This window comes from Artemia sp. Qi Xiang Cuo, chromosome 9, assembly GCF_049724085.1.
Source record: "Artemia sp. Qi Xiang Cuo chromosome 9, ASM4972408v1, whole genome shotgun sequence".
Taxonomy (NCBI): Eukaryota; Metazoa; Arthropoda; class Branchiopoda; order Anostraca; family Artemiidae; genus Artemia; species Artemia sp. Qi Xiang Cuo.
In genome coordinates, this window is record NC_142802.1 from 19,956,195 (window position 1) to 19,982,214 (window position 26,020).

Genomic DNA, 26,020 nt, shown 5'->3' on the forward strand with positions numbered 1-26,020 from the left:
GTGATTACCATAGAAACAATGTACTAATAAATGTGAAACTTTGTAATTGTGTTGTACTATCACTTATAATTGCTGATTAACGACTTCAACAAAGGCATATTTCCTCTCTTAAAATGTTTTGGAACTGAATAGCTGTTTAATTAATCAGCACAAGCATATAACCCTCGCACCTGAAGGTAAAGATGATATGTGATTCTTTCTCATAAGCAACTCTCAGCAACAGATAAGAAATCCCAAAATAATGAGGTCTTGAATCATTTTAGGTCCTGGCCTGTAAAAGTAAATGATCTACAATGACAAGACCTTGGCTGTAGGTACCTGCCTACCACATTTAAAGTGAATTGAGATACTTAATGTATCCCTCTGAAACATGCATCTTTATGACAATCCTGCAGTTGTACCTTGCATACAAATAAGGATTAACTTATATCATTGGATACATTAGTCTTAGATCTATCCAGTAACCAAGCCAGAATTATGATAGTATTTAGAATTTTTCTTGGGGAAGACTTTAATCTTGCTTATGAAATAGGAAAATGTCCTTTTTTCAAAAATTTCAAAGTATTTTCAGTCTAAAGAATCATGTCCATGTAATTCTAAAAATGTAATTCAGCAGATGGATGAAGTTGAATGTCAGATATGAAATGACATCAAAATTGATGTTTTTATGGGCATATGAAAACCATAGGAGAGCAGAAAAATACCATACTAAAAACCACAGATAGAACATAAGCCTTAAACATAGAGTTTTTAATAGATCACCTACACAGGGCAGAAAAATCATGGAAGGTATACGGGTAGCCAACCTGTATACCTTCAGGTCATTTGAAAGCGGTTTTATAGTTAAAATTTCACTATGTGTGAAATCATTGACAAAATAAAACAGAAGAGTACTACCCTAAGACAACAGCCTTGCAGGATTCGAATTGTCATCAGCATATGGGATGACAAAGCATCTCCTACTGCGACTTCTTTGGCTCTATTTGTAAGCTCATATGCAATCCAAGCTTTAACCTATAGGCAGATAACATATAAATGACATTTCTTGATCAGAAGTTGGATGGAACTTTTGTCAAATGCTTGGGAAAAATCAATATAAATACAATCAAATGAAACTCCATTATCAGCCATTGAGTAAAAATCACTAATTACCTCCAGAATCTGCATATTGCATGAATACCATTTACTGGACCTATGCTGAGCTGTGCCATAAATCATTTTCTTCAAAGTGGGCCTGGATTCTGCTTGCCAGAACTTTCTCCATTATGCACGAAGAAATGCATGTTCTTGAAATTGGTGTATGTTTTTTAAAATTAGACTTTGAACCATCATTGAACAGTGGTCTAATGAATATCCAGGCAAGAACCTTCAACTCATTCAAGGCAGGTATTTATAAAGATAGAAAGGAAGCTGAACCTAATTTGAACTGGGGTGCCACCCAAATATAATGAAGCCACTCAAAAAGCAAGTTGTCTGTAAGAGGTTTTATCTTGCTGGGAAGCATAACAGAACCATAACACAAAAACTCTAACTCCTTTCCTTATTTCAAGGACTTAAAAGATTGCATGGACAAGAGGTTTTCTAGCACGCTGCCTAAGTAAAGAACATTGTGGGCACATTTTTTTTCAGCTGGGCACTTCCTATCAAACGAGTTGTTGTAGAAACTTCGAAAAAGTCTCATTCGATTGGAAATTCAAAGGGCTCGTGCCCTTTTTAATAGTCAAAAGTGAGTGGAGGGCAACTAGCCCTCCCCCCATGCCCATCATTCCCCCAAACACATCCAATCAAAATTTTGAGATAGCCATTTTGTTCAACATAGTTGATTTCCAGATAGAAAATATGTTTTTGAGGAGGACACAACCCTTGGGGCAAGGGTTTTAAGTTATACCCTGAGGGCATATAAGAACAATATTGGCACAATGTACTATTTGTTTTTTTTTCCTCTAGAGCTGAGCACTTCATAAGGAAAGGGTTCATCCTAGAAACTTCAAAAGGGGCTCATTTGATTGAAATTGAGAGTTGTAGTGCCCTTTTAAATAGTCGAGTGATTGAAGGGCAACTACCCCCCCCCCACGCCCATCATTCCCCCAAACATATCCAATTAAAATTTTGAGATAACCATTTTGTTCAGCAAAATATGTTTTTGAGGAGGACACTCCCCCACAACCCTCAGGGCAAAGGTTTTAAGTTGTGCCCTGGGTACATATAAGGTTTTTATAGAAGGCATTATCATAGAAACTTCAAAACAGACTCATTCGATTGAAAATTCGAAGGGCTAGTACTCTTTTTAATAGTTTAAAGGGATTGGAGGGCAACTAGCCCCCTCCCCCCCCCCGCCCATCATTCGACCAAACACATCCAATAAAAATTTTGAGATAGCCATTTTGTTCAGCGTAGTTGATTCCAGATAGAAAATATGTTTTAGAGGAGGACACTCCCCCACGACATATTTGAAATCATCATAAAAACCGATTCTTTTGATGTATCTATTGGTATCAAAATTCCGTTTTTTAGAGTTTTAGTTACTATTGAGATGAGACGCACTCAGTATACAGTTCGTTACCACGAACTGTTTGATAAAAAGGCGGGCATGTTTGATCTTGGCCGTCTTGTTAGCCAGAAACTTCCAGAGATATAGCGTCACAGGGGCCTATAGCATCACATATTTGTGTGTGTGTGTATGAGTGCGAGGGAGGAGGGGGTCTCGGGGATTGCAAAAACGGAAAAACTGTATATACCTGATAAGTTTATGACATACAGCCGCAAGTCCCTGTGCCAAGGGTAGGCTAATGTTAAAAAAGATTTAATTTCGGACACCAGCCTCCAATATTGGGCCCAAAACGGCCGAAATTTTTTTTTGGAACTTACACCCGTAAGTTGGGATGAGATTCAATGAGATTCTCATACGAACAACAAGTTTAGGTTTAAGGCAAGGACTTTCAGAAAGGGGGCCCAAAATGACAAAATTTTTCTTTCGATTGGCTTGAAACTTACGACAAAAAGTCCTTATGGTAAGGGAAACCCTAATATACAAAAATAGTTTAGTAGCACGGGTGCCCGAAAGAGAGCCTGAAAAAGGGCACGAAACGTTTTTTTTCAGACGACTTGAAACTCACACCTGTAAGTTCCTGAACAATTGGGACTTTAATGCACAAAAACAAGATTGAGGGCACACCCCCCCCTATCAAAAAGGGGCAAAACATCATTTAATGGATTTGAACATATGACTCAGACCCCAAAACAAAACAAAAATAATTAAAAAAAAATTATTCGCTGGAAATGGGCCTCGAGACTTTTTTTTTGAACGGCTTGAAATTTACAAGGGCAAATCCTTGAGCACAAGGAGCCCTAAAGTACTAAAAAATATTTTGGCCCCCCCCCCAAAAAAAAGAAAAGAAAAGAAAAAGGGTAAAAAAAAGGCCAGAAAACGGAGCTTTCCGATAAGCTTGAAACTTTAAGAGATCGTTGGAATTGGCAAAGGGAGCCTCAAAGTTTGATGGGAGGGCGATACTAGGGGCCCGAGAATGGGCCCAAATATTATGAACTCAGATCGGTTTGAAACTCTAACCGTAGGCCCCTAGGAAAAGGAGATTTTAATATGCAAAACAAAATAAGACTGGGCCACGGACCTCTCAAAACAAGACCCACATATTTCTTGTCGACCAAAAGGGTTGAAAAATGTTTCTTTTCAATTGGCAGACACTTATGTTCATAAGTTTTCAGGTCAAGAGGACCCCAATACAAAAGGAAAGCATGAAAAACAACGGGGCCCCCAAAATGGGGCCTAAAAAAGCATAAAATTTTCCCCAGGTTACTGAGAACTTGAGCCGAGGGAACCCCAATGCTGACATAGCCTCATTGGTATCTGAGCTGAAGGAGCCCCAGTCCACGAAAAGGTAAAAAAAAAATATAGGTTTGCTCAAATTGGGGCCAGAAAAGGTTCGACATTTTCTCGAGCGACTTCAAAACAATAGCCTCAAGTCCCTGGGCTAGGGGGAACCTAAAATTTTGATTGGATTTTCAAATGTTGGCTTAAGTTTTAGTTACAATCCAAAATTTTAGTTGGAAACGCAGAAAAGCTTAAAAACTTACATTCCTACACATTATCAAAATTTTTTGCAATTACAAAATAATAAAACTACATCCGCTGAAGATGAACAAAATTAATTTAAAAAAAATTTAAGACAAAAGTTGTCGAAGGAAAGTAAAGAGCGATATTAAAATCTAAATCGATCAGAAAAAAGGTCACACAATAACCGTCAAACTTAAAACAAACAGAAATTACAATGAGTGACAAAATTAAACATAAAATGAACGAAAATTAAGGCCTATACCAGGGACTATGCCCTCACAAAATACCTACTCTTTACACTTCAATTCAACTTTGTATCATAACGAAATAAAGAAGAAAGAAGTTTTCTCAGATGAAAGTAAAGAGCGATCTTAAAACTTAAATCTATAAGAAATTATTTCATATTTGAGGGATGCTGCCCTCTCCTCCTCCCCCCCACTCTTTATACGCTAAGGTTTTATTTTGCTTTAGAAATAATTCTCATTACAATTCGCCAGCCCATGACCTTGAGTAGTCGTTCTTAAAGAGTTAGGACGAAAATTTAAACTTTAGCATAAAAAGTCAGGGTTGAGGAAGGGCTAGTCCCCTCATATATGGAATAATATCTGTTCATTTTTAGTTTTAATTTAGCTCTTTATTTTCACGTGAGAGAACTTGTTTTTTTTTATTTAATTTTTGTTAGTCTTTCAAAAATTAAAAATTTCGTCATTATCAGCATCCAAAATCTGAGGGTCATTTTCTAAGCATTTTTCTTCATTTCTTAAGCATTTCATAGCAGCCGAAAATCCTTTGAAGTAACCAAACAGCACCAATAATCTCTATCTAACACCCCCCTCTCTCCCAGGGAAAAAAACAAAAGGAAAAAAAGGCACCATTCTGATTTACAGCAAAATTGGTGTAGAATTAGCTTCCAAAAGCCTGGAACAACCTAGGATTAATATCTTGGTTGTAGCTATAGCTGCAACCAAGTAAAAAACTAACCACGGCATACGGCAAGGGTTTATCAAGGATCTTGTTTTCGGGAGGGGGGGGGGATACAAAAAAAACTTTACAAAATGCATCGAAAATGTAGTTTTATGCATTTTTGTTAGTTTTTTACGATTCGGAAGAAGATTTGCAATTTTTTTCCTTTTTTTTGGGGGGGGGGGTGGTCAAACTTTTCGGGATGTGTGCAGAGGGAGGCTTTGAATAGATTAGGATGTAGATTTAAAAGTCTTCATTTAAGTCAAGCATCAACAGAAACAGATCAATTTTTTAGTTTTATATTAATCTTTATAGTACTATAAAGTACCTTTATAGTACTTTTATACTACTAAATAGTACCTTTATGATACGAAATGGCTTATTTTTTAGTTATTACCGTCATTTTAACTTAATTTGGAAAATTTAATCCAATTTTGCCCCCTCCCCCCCCCCCCAGGATTTTGTTGAAATTAAGCCACTGCTGATAAGTAATACTAGTTATAAAAATTCGAAGCACCGTCAACAGCTCTTATTTATACATTTGAAATCAGAGGTATACGTAGGGGAGCCGGGCTTCTAATGCACAAAATTAGAATAAAACATACTTTTTATTTATACTTTAAATGTTTTTAATTGGCATTTTTAGAGAACGATGCTGTCCCCAAACAAAGGGTGCAAGAAAAGAGTTCGACTAACTTACAAGAGTTGAAACTGGCAGCAACGTCAACATCTAGCATTTGGCGTTTCTTGGCATTTTTTCGGTGTAATAATAAGGCAAACTAGCGTAATTGGCAAAATAAGTGTAGAAAGAAATGTCTGATCTTGGTTTATGATCAGTAAACAACACAATCAAAACGATCATAATATATAGGAGAAAGAAAATGAAGTTTTCTGTGCAAGACTTTTGTTTGAGGATTGATCTAATTGCGAAAAAAACATTTAGGTTATGGAGTATAGCTGTACAATGTGGCTTCATTTTAGTATATTGCACGGGACATAGTATTTTGTAGTGTCTCAGCTCAACGCACACTTGTGTCCACATGACGGCTAGTTCCTCTTATCTCCAATTCAGTAAATATATCTCTTCCAATGCGACAGTGGGTAAAAACCTACTCGATGATTATTTCTTACTTTTTAATTCATTTGCACAAAAGTTTTAGATATGTCCAATTATTTTGGACAGAATATTTTATCGCTTGATTCCTTAAAAGTCAGCATTTTTGTACTACCCTCTATGCCCTGTTGTGCCTTTCTTACCGTGTCATATTAAAATCAATTTATTTTATTTATGATTCGTATATATATATATATATATATATAAATATATATATATATATATATATATATATATATATATATATATATATATATATATATATATATATATATATATATATATATATATATATATATATATATATATATATATATATATATATATATATATAATGATGTATTTTTATAATTGAGTTCATTTTGACTTTCTTCAATTTCAATATAAGATAAGTTCAAAAGTTGAAAGGCTTCAGTGTAGGTTTGAAGCTACTTGATTTTCCTAAATATAAGCTACAACAAACTGATAAGGTTTCTTTTTCAAATAAATCGTATATACGTACTTTTGTCTTCTGTAAGAGAACGGGAAACACATTTTTTTGTCACACAGTAAAATCAATGCCATTTCAAACCGTATTTCTGGCATGAAGTGATTTTCTTGGTTGGTTGATTCTTAAAATTGTTATGGCTAATCAGGGCCGAAAGATGTCAAGGTGGTTAGCTTGGAAATATCTCATCATAGTTTTTTGTGCTATATATTTTTCAATCACCATCATAAGTGTGACAAAGAAATGTCATTGTTTTTACTGCCACGGGACAGAGCGTCGTTGTTTTATTTTTTATAGAAAAATGTAATCATTTTTCTGTCAACAGAGACAAAGTCATTTCAAAATGTGTCATTGTCTCAATGCGTCATTTGCTAGATGTTTTCCAGAGAAATTGCCTACGGATTTTTTGGGGTATCTGGCTAACTGACCGTATTTCAAATAGTAGGCTGTATAAAAAGTGGGGTTCAATCCCGCTTTCTAGGGCTATAATGAGAGAAAGGTTGAGATGGCTAGGGAAAGTTATAAGGATGACAGATTGCCAAAGATTGTCCTTTTCGGCGAACCATATAGGGCTAAAAGGAAAGTAGGTCGTCCACAGTTGGGGTGGGAGAATGTCATAAAGAAAGAACTAAGATAAATAGAACTTCCTGGGAGGGTGTAAAGAGGTATGCTTTGACTAGATTAGGATGGAGGAGGTGCATGCGTAGCTGTGTTGGCCTCAGGCGGCTTGGTGCTGCGGTGAGTTATTAGTAGTAGTAGTAGCAGTACCATTTTTTTAAGCCCATTCTTAAGGCTCTACTTATTGCAACAGTAAACAAAATATTTAAGGCTTTATGTATCCAAATACATTTACAAAGATTGCATCAAGCGAGACACTTGACAGCAGAAAATAATTGCACCCATAAAGGAGACACTTGACAGACACTGTACGACGTACTATTCTACTTAACTTATAACTTTTATTTATACATTCAAAAATATGTAAAAAGCATAGATTTTGCAATGACATGTAAAATTGAATAATCCTCTTCCAATTACACAAAAAAAGAAAAAAACTAGAAAAAAAAGACAGCAACACTTTTAACAATGACATGTGTCCGATGACAGATAAGAACTATGACACTCTCTATTTATACTTTCAACTATTCTTGTGATAAAATGTCACAAAACCGTAATGAACTACCAGCACGCTTAGAATGGATGGGAGAGATGCATGTTTGGCCTTTTGTCCCAGGTCAAATTAGCATAAACCTCGGGGAGAGGAGGTCCTCTGGCAATCGCAAAATCACCAGATGCAATGAATATGGACTTTCTAGTCTAAAATCTTACCCTTTCCCACCAGTAAAAAATTATTCGAGACTGACTTTTTGCTGTCTGTTATCACCGAGGTTAAACCTGGTACTACTTGGTGGTAAGAAAAAATTAGCTACGTTACGACCAAACAAATTATAGTCAATAAATGTTCCTTGGACACCTCATTTCTCTGGCCCCCTGTCACCTATGCTAACTCCTACTACTACTACTGCTACCAAGAGCTCACTGCAGCGTCAAACTACTCAAGGCCAACACAGCTGCATGCACTCCTCCTTCACCTCAAATTATTAAAAGCTTCTTTTTTACCCCACCCATGAAGTTCCCATTTCCTTCAATCCTTCCTTGTGACTTCCTCCCTCGATCAAAACCCACAGGAATTGTAAAGGTGCAATAAATCCAAATTAGAGAAATATTACCAAATTGACGTAGCTAGTTGGTTGTCCTTTCAGTTAAGTTTATACGTGAATTTAGCTACGTTCCGGATTTAGAAACGAATAACCCAATTGTATTTTGATCTCGACCTTGGCTCTGCTTCTATGTTACAGTTTCTTTTAGTTCTTTAAACTCCTAGATTTGCCGTTTCAAAGTCCACACTGTATTACTGTTTTCGTTGTTGGGCTTTCCGATTGCAGGCGAAATATTTAAGCTATTTTTTCGCTTCTGAATTTCAAGGTTCTCCCAATTTTGAGGATAAAGAGGTGCCCTGGGTCCTGATGAGGCTCACAAACAAATCTGAACGCTGAACGCATTTGAACACTGAAGGCTATAGCCCCTGGAAGTCAATAGAGCATGCATAGGTTCTCTGACAGTATCGAAGAAGGAGCCGGTAAGTCTTCTGGAGTAGACATATATAAACATTCATTGATTCATTTAAGATTATCTGTTGCTATTTGTTTTTGTTTTTTTAACTTGAAACGTAGATTCGGCCTTTTGTAGCTTGTGATATTTGATCTTCAGTCTCACATCATGTTTTGCCACTATGCAATCTCAGAAAAAGGCAAGGAGGGAGCCTTGTTGCACCAATCCCTCCCAACATATTTGTAACTGTAATTTTAGGGAGGATACACTGAGTAGGAAAACACAGAATCCTTCTAGTCATGCATGACTGCATCAGCTTTCAACATTCAATTCAGAATACTTTCTTCTAAAGTTTACAAATTATTCTCTTTGTCTAGACTTAACACATTTGGATAAAAAAGGGAGGTCCTTTAAATTCTAAGGTTCCAGAGAGGGAAGAAACCCGAAAAAAGAGTGATTTTGGGTAAAAAAGAGTGATTTTGGGTAAAAAAGAGTGACATCAGAAAACAAAATCAGAAATAGGGATTCTTTGTCTCTACAGACAGGTCTAGTCAATCTAACCTCGTTTCGTAGTTTATATGCATCACTGTAATTTCCCAAAGATAGGTCTAACATTCGGGCCTCTTTTAAATATGAATTTTTTCAATTTTTTAAGACTTTATTCAAATTTTCAAAAAAATTATGAAAATAATTTCCACCTGCGAATAAATTTCGACTTTTAAAATACGACTTTTCTAAGCTATTTATCGGCAAAACCAATGACTAGATAAAAAAAATGATGAAATACAATAAGAAAAACATCAAAAGGCAAACTAAAATATAGAGCCTACACAAAAATATAGAGCCTATAAAAAAGGCACTAAGCAAACGTTATATATTGGTTATATTTATACTTCCAAGAACCAATCCAATTCGACTATATGATAATATAACACGAAATAGCCAGTCGCGTTTACGAAGTCGCCACTTGTCATTCACTTTCATCGTCAGACCAGTCTTCTTCTTCTAATTCACACCAGTCTTCTTCTATTTAACAGCGAGCGGGCTTTTCAGTAAAACTATTTAGCCCTTTTCCTTTTGCTTCACTCTGTGGGCTACAGAGCTACTGGCTTGATTGCCTCATATTTATTACATATATTCAGATATCTTTCAGCAGATCTTTCAACCCTAGGAGTTCAAATATAAGATGATAGATGTCGATTTCTATGCTCTGTGTGCAGGTATAGTTGGCTAGGTTCTTGGCTGATAGTGGGATTTTGTGGTGTTTGAAGTATTGTAACAGTTTAGAAAGCAAGGTACGTTGTGCAGACGTCAGCATATTACATTCAGATAGGCAATGGTCAATTGTTTCATTATTCATATTACAATGCCTGCAAAGAGGGGACAGGGGAATTGAACCACTTGAATTAGAAAGCTTATGTGAGAATGCAAGGAAATTTAGTCCATTTCTTCCAGAACGAACTCTATGATAAATTTTAGAAAGATACTTATTGGGAAAGGGGGAAAGGATAGGATTAATCTTATTAAAATTAATATCTGATAGCCTCCATCGGTAAATATATTTAGTTGGGATTGGTCTCACACTTGGCTGGTCAATATTTATAGCATTTTTTGTCTATTTCATTAACCCTATGACTACCACTTATGCCAGAGTGGCTAGGAATGTACTGAAAGTAAGTTTTTATGCCATTTGAAGCAAGATTATCAATAATACTGAGACAATGATAAGTGTCAATGTCCAACTTACATTGAGGAGCTGAGGCCAGCAACTCAAGGCTTGATAAAGAGTCAGAATAGATGATACTATTATTCGAATTTTCAATCAAAGATTGGTTTTGCTTAAGGTGTTCTAATGCCATGATTATGGCATTAAACTCAGCAGACATTATAGATAAATTGTTAAATAATCTCTCGCCCATTGCAATTTTCAGGTGAGGAAGGAAAACACCCATTGCAACCTTCTCTTTCATTTTTGACCCATCAACAAATATTTGGAAATGATTTTTAGAAGTAATTGTATTAAGTTCAGCAAATTTTTTCTAGAAAAAAGTAATTGTGGTTAAATGTTTATTCCACTTTGAGAAATCAGTATTTATTACGGAGATTGATCAATTCCATGGAGGGGATTGGAGGAAAATAGGGGCAATAGACTTTGCTGGTACAAGGAACTTCTTCTGAATATTGGCATACTCATCTGCAATACCTCTATACATGGCTGGATTCCTTAACCAATTATGTAATGTGTGTGAGCTATTTGATTCAATTTTTGTAAGATGTTTTATCAAGAGAAAGCTAAGTCTCTCCCTTATTGTTGTTAATCCACTCTCCATAAGCAGAAACTTGGTGCTTGTGGGTTTCCTAAGACCAAATATGAGACGTATTATATCATTTTGTGTTGTTTCAATTTTTTGCATCTGGGTCTTTGCACAAGCACCATAGACAATGAGCCTATAGTCAATATGGGGTCTTATATGTAATTTATAAAACTGGAGTAAGGTTTTCTCCTTACAACACCAGGGTGTGGAAAGAAGTCTTTTAGTATATTTGCTTTTCTATAGCATTTTTTTATTGTGTTTGAAATGTGGAGGTGGAAATTTAAGTTTTTGGTCAAGCATTAGACCTAGGTAATTAATATGATTATCTTCTGGAATAGTTGTTTTATTTAGAGTTTGTTTTGCATTAACACGGTTTCGCTTCCGGTGAAATTGGATTATTTTTGACTTGGTGGGTGCAATGGGTAAATCTGAATGTTGAGAGAATTTTTCAAACTGGAAAAGTGACTTTTGCAGATTTGACTGTGCTATCTGAAAGGTGTTGCCAGATGACCATAGCACCAGATCATCCGCATATTGTAGATTCGTGTGGGGTAGGTTCATGTCCCAGAGATATAGGGCAAATAGGAGGCAACTGAGGACTGCTCCCTGAGGTAGGCCTTTGGATATTGTCTTTTGGGGTGAAGAGGCTGAACCAACACAAACAATGCAACTTCGCACTTCTATGAAGGATTTAATAGAGGATACTAGCTTAGGAGATACGCCAAGGTTTGCAAGTTTAATTAATAGGATTTGGCGGTTCACATTGTCATATGCTCCTTCAAAATCTAGGAAAGCTGCCACTAGGATATTATTTTTTTAGAAAGATTCATTTATGGCATTTGTTAGCAAAATGAAAGCATCTGTTGAGGAGTGGTATTTCCTGAATCCAGTTTGAGTGTGTGGGATCATTTTATTGTTCTCAACAAACCAGAGGAGTCTTTGATAAATCATTTTCTCCATTATTTTCCCCATCACAGGAGTAATCATTATGGGCCTATAAGACTCAGGGTTATCTTTTGGTTTATTTTTCTTTAGGATTGGTAGGAGGGACGAACATTTCCATATATTGGGGAACCTAGAAGATGCCCAATTGTGATTATAACAATTTAGCAGTTCTTGTTTGTATGAAGGTGTGAGATTCTTTATCCACGTAGGGTGTATATTGTCATAGCTGCCGCTAGTTTTGGACCTAATATGATGTATTGCATTATTCAATTCCTGGATTGAAAATGGATTAGTTATGTACTCGGATCCTGGGCGTGGTTGGTATCTAGGGTTCATAGAAATTGTGGACAGTTTGCTGTGATTATTTGATGTTAGTTTATTAACAAAAAGAGTTGCAAATAGGTTAGCGTTTTCAATATCATTGTCATAATGGGTATTATTATGTATAAGCTCATACAGGAGTGGGTTGGGAGAAGTCTTTTTCCCACATATGTGGTTATGACTTTATGTATAATTGGCTCATGTGTTTCTCTGGAGAGATTATTTGCAAAATTATTCCAGTATTTATATTTAGCATCTATTATAGTCCTTTTTAGTTTAGATTCTGCTTGTAATTTTTTTAAATATGTAGTAGGTGATGGTTTTTTTATGAATTCTGTCCTGGCTGCCTTTTTTACCCTCCATTTATTTAGGCAGTCATTTGTCCACCATGCTTTAGGAATTTGTTTAGGGAATTTTTTCTTAGGTGTTGTCCTGGGTATAGCATGATTAGCTGTATTTATTAGTAAAGATGTCAAGGCTTCAGCAAGTGTGTCAACTGTTGTGTTAGAAATGCATGCACTTTGGGTGAAACTTGTAATTTCATCATTTAGCTTATTTTGGAACATAGACCAATTTGCTTTAGTGTTGAAATATTTGGAGGTATGAGATGAAGTTTCAGTAGGTTCATTAAGGGAGCAAACTATAGCAAAGTGGTCTGTACATAGACTATCAATTTTATTTATGTAAATTTTGTTCAAAAAATTTAAAGACACAATTTGTAGGTCAATTGTGGAGAATTTGCCACTTTTGGGGTTAAAATATGTATTCAGGTTTGGAGGGGTAGCAACAGCTAATTCATTATTATTTGAAGTCATATGCTCAATAAATTTACCAGCTTTATTTGCTGGTTTATTCCCCCACAAAAGGCTGTGGGCATTGAATTCACCACAAATAACGATATTTTTTTAACATATTAGAATTATTTATATAGTTAAATAAATCCTTGGCATCTGTAGTTTGGCCATTAGGGTTATAAAAGCTTATTATGTAGGTTTTTAAATTATTCAGCCAAACACTTATACCAATTACATCAACATCATTTTCAAAATCTGGAAAATTGATGCCACAAAATTTTATATTATTATTAACTAATAAATCTACACCACCTCCTTTTCTCTCTGAAGATCTATCCTTTCTCAGGATAGTATATCTCAGAGGCTTAATTTGTTGATTTTGTGTTAAATGAGTTTCCTGGAGGCAAGAAATATTAATGGAATTATTATTCATACATAATATTAGTTCACTTAGGTTATTTTCTGTGAGTGATCTTACATTCCATTGGAGTATTGATAAATGTTGTGTTGTTTATTTATTCTTCATATGACTGTGTATAAATGTTCAGATTTTTTAAAATTAAAGCAAGATCTATTTTTGATTGAATGATCATATCATCTGGGATGTAGATTTTTGCCAATTCTGAAATAATTTATGTTTTCTGTAGTTGATGCATGTTCATGGCCTGAACTGCATTAAAGTTTAGAATGAATAAGCATATATTTGGGGATTGCATTTTAGGTAGTGCATCCTGTTTGTTGATTATGGAAATTATTCCTGGTAGTGTTTCTGGTTTGTTTCTTCTAGGGAGGAAGGGCCAGGCTTCCCTGATCTCACCGGAAAACGAGACTTGCTGGCTTGGTTATTCCTTCTGATAGGGATTTGAGCTGGGGGGCTTAGAAGATATTGTTTCATATGGGGTGCTAGATGCATTTGGGGCATTTGACATGGGGGTTTTGGTTGGTTTCATTACAGTCTTTATCTGGTATTGTTGGGCAGCATTTGCTTCCATTGCTGCAAAGGGGTATGGGATGGCCTTCTCTGTTGATATTTGGAGTGTTAGAGCTCTTTTCTTGTATGCAGGGCATAATGATTTATTTGTAGATTCATGTGGGCCTTTGCAATTGATGCATGTAGGCTGGGTGTTGTTGCAAGTTGTCAGCTCTTTAGGATGGAAAGATTTACAAGTACTACACTCTTGGAGAATTTCATTGCATTTGTTTGTCGTGTGTCCCAGTTTGAAACACTTCTGACACTGAATAGGCTTAGGTTTGTATTCCTTGTGTGGTTTGATTTGCCCAAATAGGAATAGTTTTACTGGGATATCAATTTTATCCTTTAGTGTGAATAAGAAGGATCTACTAGTTTTTCGGCCAGTAGAGTTAGGTTTTCCAAGTTGGGTAACATCCTAAACTGGGATTGTGTTACCAGCCCTATCTGAGAGGCCTTCTTTTAACTCCTGAGTAGATATCTCTGGGGGAACATTATAAACTACAATTTTTGTTGGTGATTGTTTTGGGTTCCAATTAGATGCAATAATTGGGATATTCAGAAGGGATTTAAGGTTAATTATTGTATCTGCTGATTTCTGATCTTCTACAGCTATTAGCAGAGATCCATCACGGTTAATGTTAAGAGAGAACATTGATTTTAGCAATTTAAAAATTGCAACTCTTATTGCAGTGATCATTTTTATTTAAAAGGGGGTAGTGGGAGTAATTTTAAGGTAAATTCTTAAGTTTTTGGAGGGGGGATCTTGGGCAGGGAGAGGGGAAATGCTTTTAATTGGGGATTTTTTTACTTTTTTTAGAGCTTCTAAAAGGGACCTCTTGAAACCCATTATCATCATTTATGTTTGCATTAGGATCTACAGCTATCAATGTCCTATTCTCCGAATTGGAGCTATCATTAGAACTTTCAGATAATGTGCTTGACCAGCCAGGATGGGTATCTTGCACTATTGAATTTGATTTGGGATCTGGGGGGACGTTTTTTTTTGGAGGACTTCTAAACATTGCCTATTGGAAAAAGCTTTAAACACAAATATAACACAAAAACAATAAGGGAAAATATATGATATAAAACCGTTTGCACAATAATATGGGGAGGATAAACACCACAGTATAGCCCTGAGGATTACTTGAGCCGGATAGGTTTGGTACAACTGCTGATTAGAAGCGATAATAATCACAAGAAAATATATTTCGATTTTCTTATAAGGTTGCTGTTGACCAGTCGATTTCACTCATGTCTAAACTATCTTCTTCTTCTAATTAACAGCAGGCGTGCTTTTCAGCGATACTATTTAGCCCTTTTCCTTTTGCTTCCCTCTGTGGGCTACAGAGCTACTGGCTTGATTGCCTCATGATTATTAGATATGTTCAGATATCTTTCAATAGATCTTTCGACTCTAGGAGTTCAATTATGAGTTGACAGATGTCGATTTCTATGCTCTGTGTGCAGGTATAGTTGGCTAGGCTCTTGGCTGATAGTGAGATTTTATGGTGTTTGAAGCATTTTAACAGTTTGCAAAGCAGGGTATGTTGTGCAGACGTCAGCATATTACATTCAAATAGGCAATGGTCAATTGTTTCATTATTCATATTACAATGCCTGCAAAGAGGGGAGAGAGGAGTTGAACCACTTAAATTAGAAAAAAACTTATACGAGAATGCAAGAAAATTTAGTCCATTTGTTCCAGAACGAATTCTATGATAAATTTTAGAAAGATACTTATTGGGAAAGGGGGAAAGGATAGGATTAAACTTACTAAAATTAATATCTGATAGCCTCCATCGGTAAACATCTCTGCTCGGGATTGGTCTCCCACTTGGCTGGCCAATATTTATTGCATTTTTTGCTATTTCATCAACCTGATGATTACCACTTATGCCAGAGTGGCTAGGAATGTACTGAAAATAAGTTTTTATGCCACTTGAAGCAAGATTATCTATAATACTGAGACAATGATAAGTGTCAATGTCCAACTTATACTGAGGAGCTGATGCCAGCAACTCAAGGCTGGATAAAGAGTCGGAATATACAATGATTTTATTTGTATTTGCAATCAAAGGTTGGTTTTCCTTAATGTGTTCTAATGCCATGACTATGGCATTTAACTCAGCAGACATTATAGATAAATTATTATATAATCTCTCGCCCATTGCAATTTTCAGGTGAGGAAGGAAAGCACCACTTGCTACCTTCTCATTCATTTTTGACCCATCAACAAATATTTGGAAGTGATTTTTATAGGCAATTGTATTAAGTTCAGCAATTTTTTTCTGGACAAAAGCGATGGGGGTTAAATCTTTAGTCCACTTTGAGAAATCAGTATTTATTATGGGACTTGACCAATTCCATGGAGGGGATTGGGGGAAAGTGGGTGCAATAGACTTTGCTGGTACGGGGAACTTCTTCTGAATGTTGGCATACTCATCTGCAATGCCTCAATACATGACTGGATTTCTTAATCAATTATGTAGGGTGTGTGAGCTATTTGATTCAATTTTTGTAAGATGTTTTGTCAAGAGAAAGCTACGTCTCTCCCTTATTGATGTTAATCCACTCTCCATAAGCAGAAATTTGGTGCTGGTGGGTTTCCTAAGACCAAATATGAGACGTATTATATCATTTTGTGTTGTTTCAATTTTTTGCATCTGGGTCTTTGCACATGCACCATATACGATGAGCCCATAGTCAATATGGGGTTTTAAATGTGATGTATAAAACTGGAGTAAGGTTTTCTCCTTACATCCCAAGGGTGTGGAAAGAAGTCTTTTTAGTATATTTGTTTTTCTATAGGATTATCTTATTGTGTTTGAAACGTGGAGGTGGAAATTAAGTTTTGGGTGACGCACGAAACCTACGTAATTGATATCATTATCTTCAGGAATATTTGTTGTATTTAGAGTTAGTTTCGCACTAACATGGTTTCACTTCCGGTGAAATTGGATTATTTTTGACTTAGTAGGTGCAATGGGTAAATCTGACTGTTGAGAGAATTTTTCAAATTAGAAAAGTGACTTTTACAGATTTGACTGTGCTATCTCAAAGGTGTTGCCAGATGACCATAGCACCAGATCGTCAGCATATTGTAGATTCGTGTGGGGTAGGTTCATGTCCTAGAGATACAGGGCAAACAGGAGGCAACTGAGGTAGGCCTTTGTTTGTTGTCTTTTGGGGTGAAGAGGCTGAACCAACACAAACAATGTAACTTCGCACTTCTATGAAGGATTTTTATAAAAGATACTAGCTTGGGGGGGGGTTGTCCAAGGTTTGCAAGTTTGTTTAAAAGGATTTGGTGGTTCACATTGTCATATGCCCCCTTCAAAATCTAGTAAAGCTGCAACTAGGACATTATTTTTTTAGAATGATTCATTTATTGCATTTGTTAGCAAAATGAAAGCATCTGTTGAGGAGTGGTGTTTCCTGAATCCAGTCTGAGTGTGAGGGATCATATTTTTTTTTCAACAAACCAGAGGAGTCGGTGATAAATCATGTTCTCCATTATTTTCCTCATCACAGAAGTAATCATTATGGGCCTAAAGGACTCAGGGTTCTCTTTTGGTTTATTTTTCTTTAGGTTTGGTAGGAGGGACGAACATTTCCATATATTGGGGAACATAGAAAATGTCCAAGCGTGATTATAACAATTTAGCAGTTCTTGTTTTTATGAAGGGGTGAGATTCTTTATCCATGTAGGGTGTATATTGTCATAGCTGCCGCTAGTTTTGGTCCTAATATGATGTATTGCATTATTCATTTCCTGGATTGAAAATGGACTACTTATATACTCGGATCCTGGGCGTGTTCACAGGAATTGGGGACATTTTTCTTCGATTATTTGATGTTAGCTTATTAACAAAAAGAGCTGCAAATAGCTTAGCTTTTTCATTATCATTGTCATAATGGGTAGTATTATTTATAAGCTCATACAGGAGTGGGTTGGAGGAAATCTTTTTCACACAGATGTTGCTTATGACTTTATGTATAATTGGCTCATGTGTTTCTCTGGAGAGATTATTTGCAAAATTATTCCAGTAATTATATTTAGCATCTATTATAGTCCTTTTTAGATTAGATTCTGCTTGTATTTTTTTAAAATATGTAGTAGGTGATGGTTTTTTTATGAATTCTGTCCTAGCTGCCTTTTTTATTCTCCATTTATTTTGGCACTCATTTGTCCACCATGCTTTAGGAATGTGTATAGGGTAGGTTTTCTTAGATGTTGTCCTGGGGATAGCATGATTAGCTGTATTTATTAGTAAAGATGTCAATACTTCAGCATGTGTGTCAACTGTTGTTTTTGAAATGTATGAATTTTCGGTGAAACTTGTGATTTTATGATTTAGCTTATTTTGGAACATGGACCAATTTGCTTGTGTCTTGATATATTTGGAGGTATAAAATAATTTTAGCTCGCTCTTATAGGGAGCAAACTATAGAAAAGAGGTTAGTTCACAGACTATCAATGTTATTTGCGTAAATGTTATTCAAAATATTTAATGACACAATTTGTAGGTCAATTGTGGAGAATCTGCCACTTTTGGGGTTTAAATAAGTATTCAGGTTTGGTGGGATAGCAACAGCTAATTCATTATTATTTGAAGTCATATACTCAATCAATTTACCAGCTTTGTTTGCTGGTTTATTCCCCCACAAAAGGCTGTGGGCATTGAAATCTCCACAAATAATGATATTTTTTAACATATTAGAATTATTTATATAATTAAAGAAATCCATGGCATCTGTAGTTTGGCCATTAGGGTTATAAAAGCTTATTATATAGGTTTTTATATTATTCAGCCAAACACTAATACTAATTGCATCTACATCATTTGTAACATATGGAAAATTGATGCCACAGAATTTTATATTATTTTTAACTAATAGAGCTACTCCACCTCCTTTTCTCTCTGATGATCTATCCTTTCTCAGGATAGTATATCCCAGAGACTTAATTTGTTGATTTTGGGTTAAATGAGTTTCCTGGAGGCAACCAATATTAATGGGATTATTATTCATAAAAGATATTAGTTCATTTAGCTTATTTTCTGTAAGTGATCTTATGTTCCACTGGAGTATTGATGTGTTGTGTTGTTGATTTATTTTTCATATGACAGTGTATCAATGTTCAGCTTTGTTTACAGTGAAGCAAGATCTTTTTTTGCTTGAATGAGCATATCATCAGGGATGTTGATTTTTGCCAATTCTGCAATGATTTTTGTTTTCTGTAGTTGATGTATGTTCATGGCCTGAACTGCATTACAGTTTAGAATGAATAAGCATATATTTGGGGATTGCATTTTTGGTTGTGCATCCTGTTTGTCAGTTAAGGGATTAATTCCTGGTTTGTTTCTTCTTGGGAGGGGGGCCAGGCTGACCTCATCTCACCAGAGAAGGAGGCTTGCTGACTTGGTGATTCCTTCTGATAGGGATGTGAGCTAGAGGGCTTAGAAGATGTTTTTTTATACGGGGTACTTGATGCATTGGGGGTGTTTGACTTGGGGGTTTTGGTTGGTTTCATTATGGGATTTATTTGGTATTGTTGGGCAGCATTTGCTTCCATTGCTGCAAAGCGGTATGGGATGGCCTTCTCTATTACTTTTTGGAGTGTTAGAGCTCTTTTCTTATATGCAGGACAGAGTGATTTATTTGTAGATTCATGTGGGCCTTCGCAATTGATGCATGTAGGCTGAGTGTTGTTGCAAGTTGTCAACTCTTTAGGATTGTCTGCTTTACAATTACTGCACTCTAGGAGAATTTCATTGCATTTGTTTGTTGTGTGTCACAGTTTGAGACATTTCTGAAACTGGATAGGCTTAGGTTTGTATTCCTTGTGTGGTTTGATTTGCCCAAATAGGAACAACCTTTCTTGGATATTAATTTTTTATTTCAGTGTCAATACGAAGGATCTATTTGTTTTTAGGCCATTAAAGTTAGGTTTACCAAGTTGGGTAACATCTTCAACTGGTATTGTGTTGCCAGCTCTATCTGAGAGCCCTTCTTTTAACTCCTGAATGGATATTTCTGGGGGAACATTATAAACTACTATTTTTGTTGGTGATTGTTTTGGGTTCCATTTAGATGCATTAATTGGGTTATTCAGAAGGGATTTTAGGTTACTTATTGTGTCTGCTGATTTCTGATCTTGGACAGATATTAGCAGAGATTCATCACGGTGAATATTAAGAGAAAACATTGATTTTATAAATTTGAAAATTGCAAATCTTATTGCAGTAATCTTTTTTATTTCAAAGGGGGTAGTAGGAGTAATTTTAAGGTAAATTCCTAAGTTTTGGGAGGGAGGATCTTGGGCAGGAAGGGGGGAAATGATTTTGATTGGGGAGATTTTTTTCCTTTTTTTAGAGCTTCTAGAAAGGACCTCTTGAAACCCATTATCATCATTTATAGTGACATTAGCCCCTACACTGATCATTGTCCTATTCTCAGAATTGGAGCTATCATTTGAACTTTGAGATAGTGAGCTTGACCAGCCAAAATGGGTATCAGTTTCACTGGTATTTGGGGTGGGATCTGGGGGGACTTTTTTTTGGAGGACTTCTAAGCATTGCCTATTGGAAAAAGCTTTAAACTAAAACAATAAGGGATAATACAATGATATCAAACCATCTGCACTATACTTTGGGGAGGAGAAACACCACAGTATAGCCTATCAGAATTGCTCCAGTGTTCTGCTTCCATATTCTTCCTCTTTGGCTTGAGAACGCGCATCTTCTTTGCAATAACTGGCTCCATGTTCTCTTTATGCTTCAAACCTAGACGGTCTGCAGGCCCGCTACTTACTTTTTAAAGCAGCTAGAACTGATGGAGGTTCTCTAATTGACATGCTTCTTAAAATTCTTGAATCTAGGATTTCTGGTAGCAAGGATTCATTCCAAAACTGATCAAGTTTAGGCAATATCCTAGACCAGTATTCCCTCGATCGCAGAACAACCACCACTTCCCAGTCGTGCTCGTTGAGGAACATGACTAAATGGCATTCGTCTCGATTTGCGGTCTTGAGCTGTCCTTGTATTTATCCATAATACTTGTGGTTTTTCTTCAACTGCAACCCCGAATGTAAAGGCACCAAGAAGAAATTCTTTACTAAGCCTTTTTCATTAGCTGCTTCTCTGATTGTCTTCCCCTGTGGGATATTGTTTACAGTTTTTACTTTAACTGGTGTGCCATCAAGCAAGCGGTCATCGAGAGAAGCAGAAAGATATTGAAAATTGGAGTGTATCAGAAGGCCCATTTCTTCACCTTTTAAAATCGGCATGCCTAATTTGCTCTCGTATACCGCAAGAGCAACAGGATCCAATTGTAGACGTCTAAGCATAGCCACAGTTTGAAAACCGCACCCACCATTCCAAATAGCTTTCACAATTGGGGCGGTTTTTGTGCTGCTTTTTTGGGATGCGATTCTATGGAAGTAAGTGTTTGTAATGCGATTCGTTCTCTCATAAACCCAATTATCGTTCCTTGACTGTCCTTTGGTCTTTTCATGAAGCTGATGAAGCTCAGATTCATTTCAGATTCAGTTTCATACCAGGATTGTTGCAATTCAACCCGTAGTCTTGGTCACCATTAGAATAACTTCTGTTACTTTTCTTTTTCACCTGATACCTTCCTCCCATAGAAGTGAAATGCCTCTTCAAATTGACTCTCAACCGGGCCCGGAGCTTGGCAGTCTTTGTGCAGTAATCTTTTGTCGTCTTAGAAAGCTAAAACCAAACATTTTTTTCCATGTCATAAAATGCCACTTAGGACCTAATGAATAGGATAGGCTCGCTCTGTGAATTCGTGCGTGGTACGACCAACGTTTTGAACGACTTATCTGTTTCCACCTATGAACGTTGCTGCAACTGGCATGTAATTCTCTGCCAGGTTGGTTGTAGAGTCATCCTTTAGTAAATCCGCCTTATGACATACATTCTCGACACCTGCTCTGACGTCTTCTATAACTTTTTTCAGGAAAATGTTCCAGCATTCCTCTACCATACTCCCTTCTGGTAATTGATTTCTTTTTGGCACAGCCCGCGTCCACAATGTGTGTGATTTCAAAACATATGGTCAGGGCCTCTCCGTAACAACTGTTTAAGCTTCCTAGCAGCCCCGTTATCCTCTGAGTTTTTCTTTATGCTGTCATGTAAGTTGTTGGTAACTTTCTGAATGACATTAGTTGTTAAGAATTTTGCGTGTAAACCCCTGTTCCCCTTGGCCAAGTTATGAAGGTACGAAGTGTAATTTTTTGTTACGTGATTTGCACATTCTTCTTTCTGTATGAGAAATCCATATGAAACACTCTGCTTCAGTTTGAAATATACGCAAGAGTTCCCATCTCCGATGTAGCGCAAGTACTGTAGGTTATGCATGTCTTAGCTCGCATGGAAACCTTTGACAAGAATTTCAGTTTCCATGCTTTTTGAAGGCCCCTTATAGTTCATAAGACAGAGGTGGTTCTTGGGACTCTTTTTAGCCTTCTTTGAACTGTAGAAAACGTAGCAATGCTTATCTTTTACACCTACATATAGCAATTTATGTGTATATGCGTCGATGATCACTGCCACGCAGCCTTTCGCAGTGTAGTCGTGGCCTTTACTGCGTTTGTTCCACCCTCCATCACAAACCACTTTTGTCCAGTAAGAGTCGTTCATGTATCTGTCTTGACGTATGGCTAATTGCAATGATTCATGTCCATTTTCTATCAAGATATCAGTTAGGGCATTCATCCATGCGGTGTCTAATCGCCTTTCAATATGCATAAACATTTCTGGTGACATAATTTTCAATCTTATCACGCCTAATATTTCGCTAAGTGAAGCATATCCTCCACTAGTGCCCAGTACATCGCAGACAACTTTCAAATTCACGTCACAACATAACTTTTGATACCGTTCATTTACGGTGCTCAACTTGCTTGCACCGAAGCTACTTAGGTATTCCTTCACCGTGGTAATAGGGGAATCTGGCTCACTTTTTATTCGTTTTTTACAGCAACATGAAAGGCATTCAATGGTCAACTCTGTTTTGAGTCCAACATTCTTCACTGTATTCACTTTAAGTTTAGTCTGCCCGTTCTTGCAGTTCGTCTTATGCATAGTCACTACCGTCAGTTCGTGAAGGAAATGACGTAAGTTTACGACGCAGTTCACATCTGGGACTATTGAAATATTGATGTCATTAGCGGATGGTTCTGCACCACATGGCCTTAGACGTGCCAGATTCTCTTCTCCTCTGGAGTCTTCTGTTACTGAAGAAGTCGAATATGATTTACTGGTTCCTTTTCCGTTGTCCTTCCCTTGTGTTTTCTTCCTGAAAAAAAAAAATAATCATGTTATGAGACTCAATCATCAGTCACCATAATTTTACATCATCTACGTGTATATGAGCTGCCAGTACCAAACCCGATTTCAAAGTAGCTGCGGCAGTAGGCCTATTTTAGTGTGCTTTCTGATGCAAGCTCTTTTTCTAACAAAGAAACAATCAATTTGCTTGTATAACAGGAACAAACTGAAGTTGCAAGCTTTTTATGCTGCCAGTTCAGCCACCAGCTCAAGATGGTGGCTCAAAACAGTCAAATGGGTTATTTCAGAATTAATGAGTCTGTAAACCCCCCTGGATGATTCCAACTCTGTGCTTTTCTACTAAAATACAGGTTTTCTATTTTTTACACCGTCATGAGCCGCTAGCGGTGCTCAGAGGAAAGATCTTGCCAATGTCCTTGGACCAAACAATAATAATAATAATTTATTTTTAACCCACTAAATAACGAGAAGTGGAGTAACAAAACAGAAAGATAAAAACACATACAAAACAAAACTTTTCTTACTACAGAACTAAAAATAAAGAAAACAAATGCAAATCAAAATAATTGCACTAGAGGATGAAATGGACCTAATCGTACGTAAGCTTCTTCTTTCAGCTTAGAATGTAGCTTTTCATACGACACCAGTATGTCTGTTGCACCAAACTTGCGAATAATAATAAATATAGTATAATACTAATAATAAATAATAGAGTAATAATAAATTAAAGAGCAGGTTTTAAAGTATAAGTCCACCAATTTTGGTGCTTTCCCATTATAGGAATTTCCTATTACTAGGTTACTATTCTTGAGTTAGGATAAAAAATGAATTTTTATTTTTACTTTTTTGAAAATTACATAAATTTACTTTTCGGTTACTATGGCGCCAGGATCTCTCTCAACGAGCTTATAGCAGAAAACAACGACCCGAAAAATTTAGGATTATAAAGGACACTGAAAATGTTTCCGCTGGTCTTCTTCAGCAAAATAAGGCTTTGTCTAACTTGTATTTGTGACAATGTTATTTACAACATCTTGTTGCTTTCTACTTCTTTCTAAGGCATTTCTTACTTAGATCAGATAAAAATCAATTCCTCGTCCGTAAATCAAAAGAAAAACGAAACAAATAGGGGACACTATTTCCGATATTTCAGAGAATAAAAATGGAAAAATTGCAACGGCCATTTTTTGGATAAATGTCTAAGGAGGCTACAGTAAATTTCTCATCCATGAATTCACTCCCGTTTCCGAGTTCTGTCGATTTTTCCTTTTATGGAAAAATACCATTGGTACGTTGGGAAGGAGATTGGCCTTAGGTTTTGATGTTGTTCCTCACTTTCAGTTGAAGAACCGTTTTTTTTTTTATTTAATGTCTGATCTTTTTTAAATGATGCCGGGGAATCCAGCTTCACCCTCCATGGGAAATTCCTTCCCCTCACGGGAAATCCCTCCCTATGTAGTTTTTCCCACATAAAATACCCCCCACCAGGAAAATTCCCTCCAGACAATTCCACTGTAGCTGGAAATTACCCCTGCAAAACTTCTTGCGATCGATTCCGACTGAAAAATTTTTCTTAGTCCACTTTCGTTTGAAAAAGACTTTCATTTCCGATTGTTTTCAAAATCACACCAAAAAATACCCTCTGTGGAAAATTCTTCCGAAAACACCCCACCCCCTAGTAGAAAGGTGCTCCCGCAGGAAGTTCTCTCTGGAGACCAAATTCTCCTAGTACACAATTTGTCTTGGACATTTCATCCCTCGGGAACTTTCCTTCACGGAAAATCATCCCCGTAGAAAATTCCCCTCCTCCCCGAAAAATGTCTGTCTACTTCCCAATAAGAAATACTATTGGTAAATAATGGACAAATTTATTTTCTTGCAACTTTTCCCCCAGTGGCTGTGGGGGGTGGTGTTATCCTCAAAAACATAGTTACTGGGTTTTTCAACTATGAAAAATACTGAGATTCGACAAAGCTTTGTTATTTTGACATACCCTATAAAATAGGATGATAAATTTTGCAGTTTTTTATTGGGGGGGGGGGCCTCCTGACTCTCAGATTCTATAAATTTTAGACCGCCCCCCTTTTTGGTACCCTCCACAGTTCAAACTTAGCGCCTTCTTTGTGGTGTCAGTCTGCCCATGCTCTTACTTTTTCAGACTACATAATCCATCTAATTTAATTTAGTAATGATAGCAATTCAATTCAGAGTTTGCTAACCAGCAAAATAGATTAAAGACCTCCACCACCACCCCCCCAGTCCACTTACAACGTGTATGCCTTTGTCTATTATCGCTTTTACACAATTTTTCTTGTTCCATATCATTGTATATATAATTAGTGATATACAGTGTTCTATTATATATAGGCTAGAGTGTTCCACATACACGACATGCAATGTGCTCTTTTAGACGTAATCTAAATAATATATCTAAAAGATTCAGATATAATCTAAATAAATTCAGTAATGGACATATCAAAAACTATGTTGATCAATTTCAGAATAACTTATAATTAAAAACAAAAACAATAGATGTGACTGAGGCTGGATCAACTGACAAGGTTGTTTTTTTTTACAAATGAAATAACGAACTGTTACCAAAGA

At 36.4% G+C, this 26,020-nt stretch overlaps 1 protein-coding gene across 1 annotated transcript in view; it reads right to left on the reverse strand.

Moving 5' to 3' along the window:
- The window catches only part of LOC148948418 (uncharacterized), a 49,934-nt gene that overhangs the window by 17,066 nt on the left and 6,848 nt on the right, over positions 1 to 26,020 (reverse strand). The gene's annotated exons all lie outside the window — the stretch shown is intronic.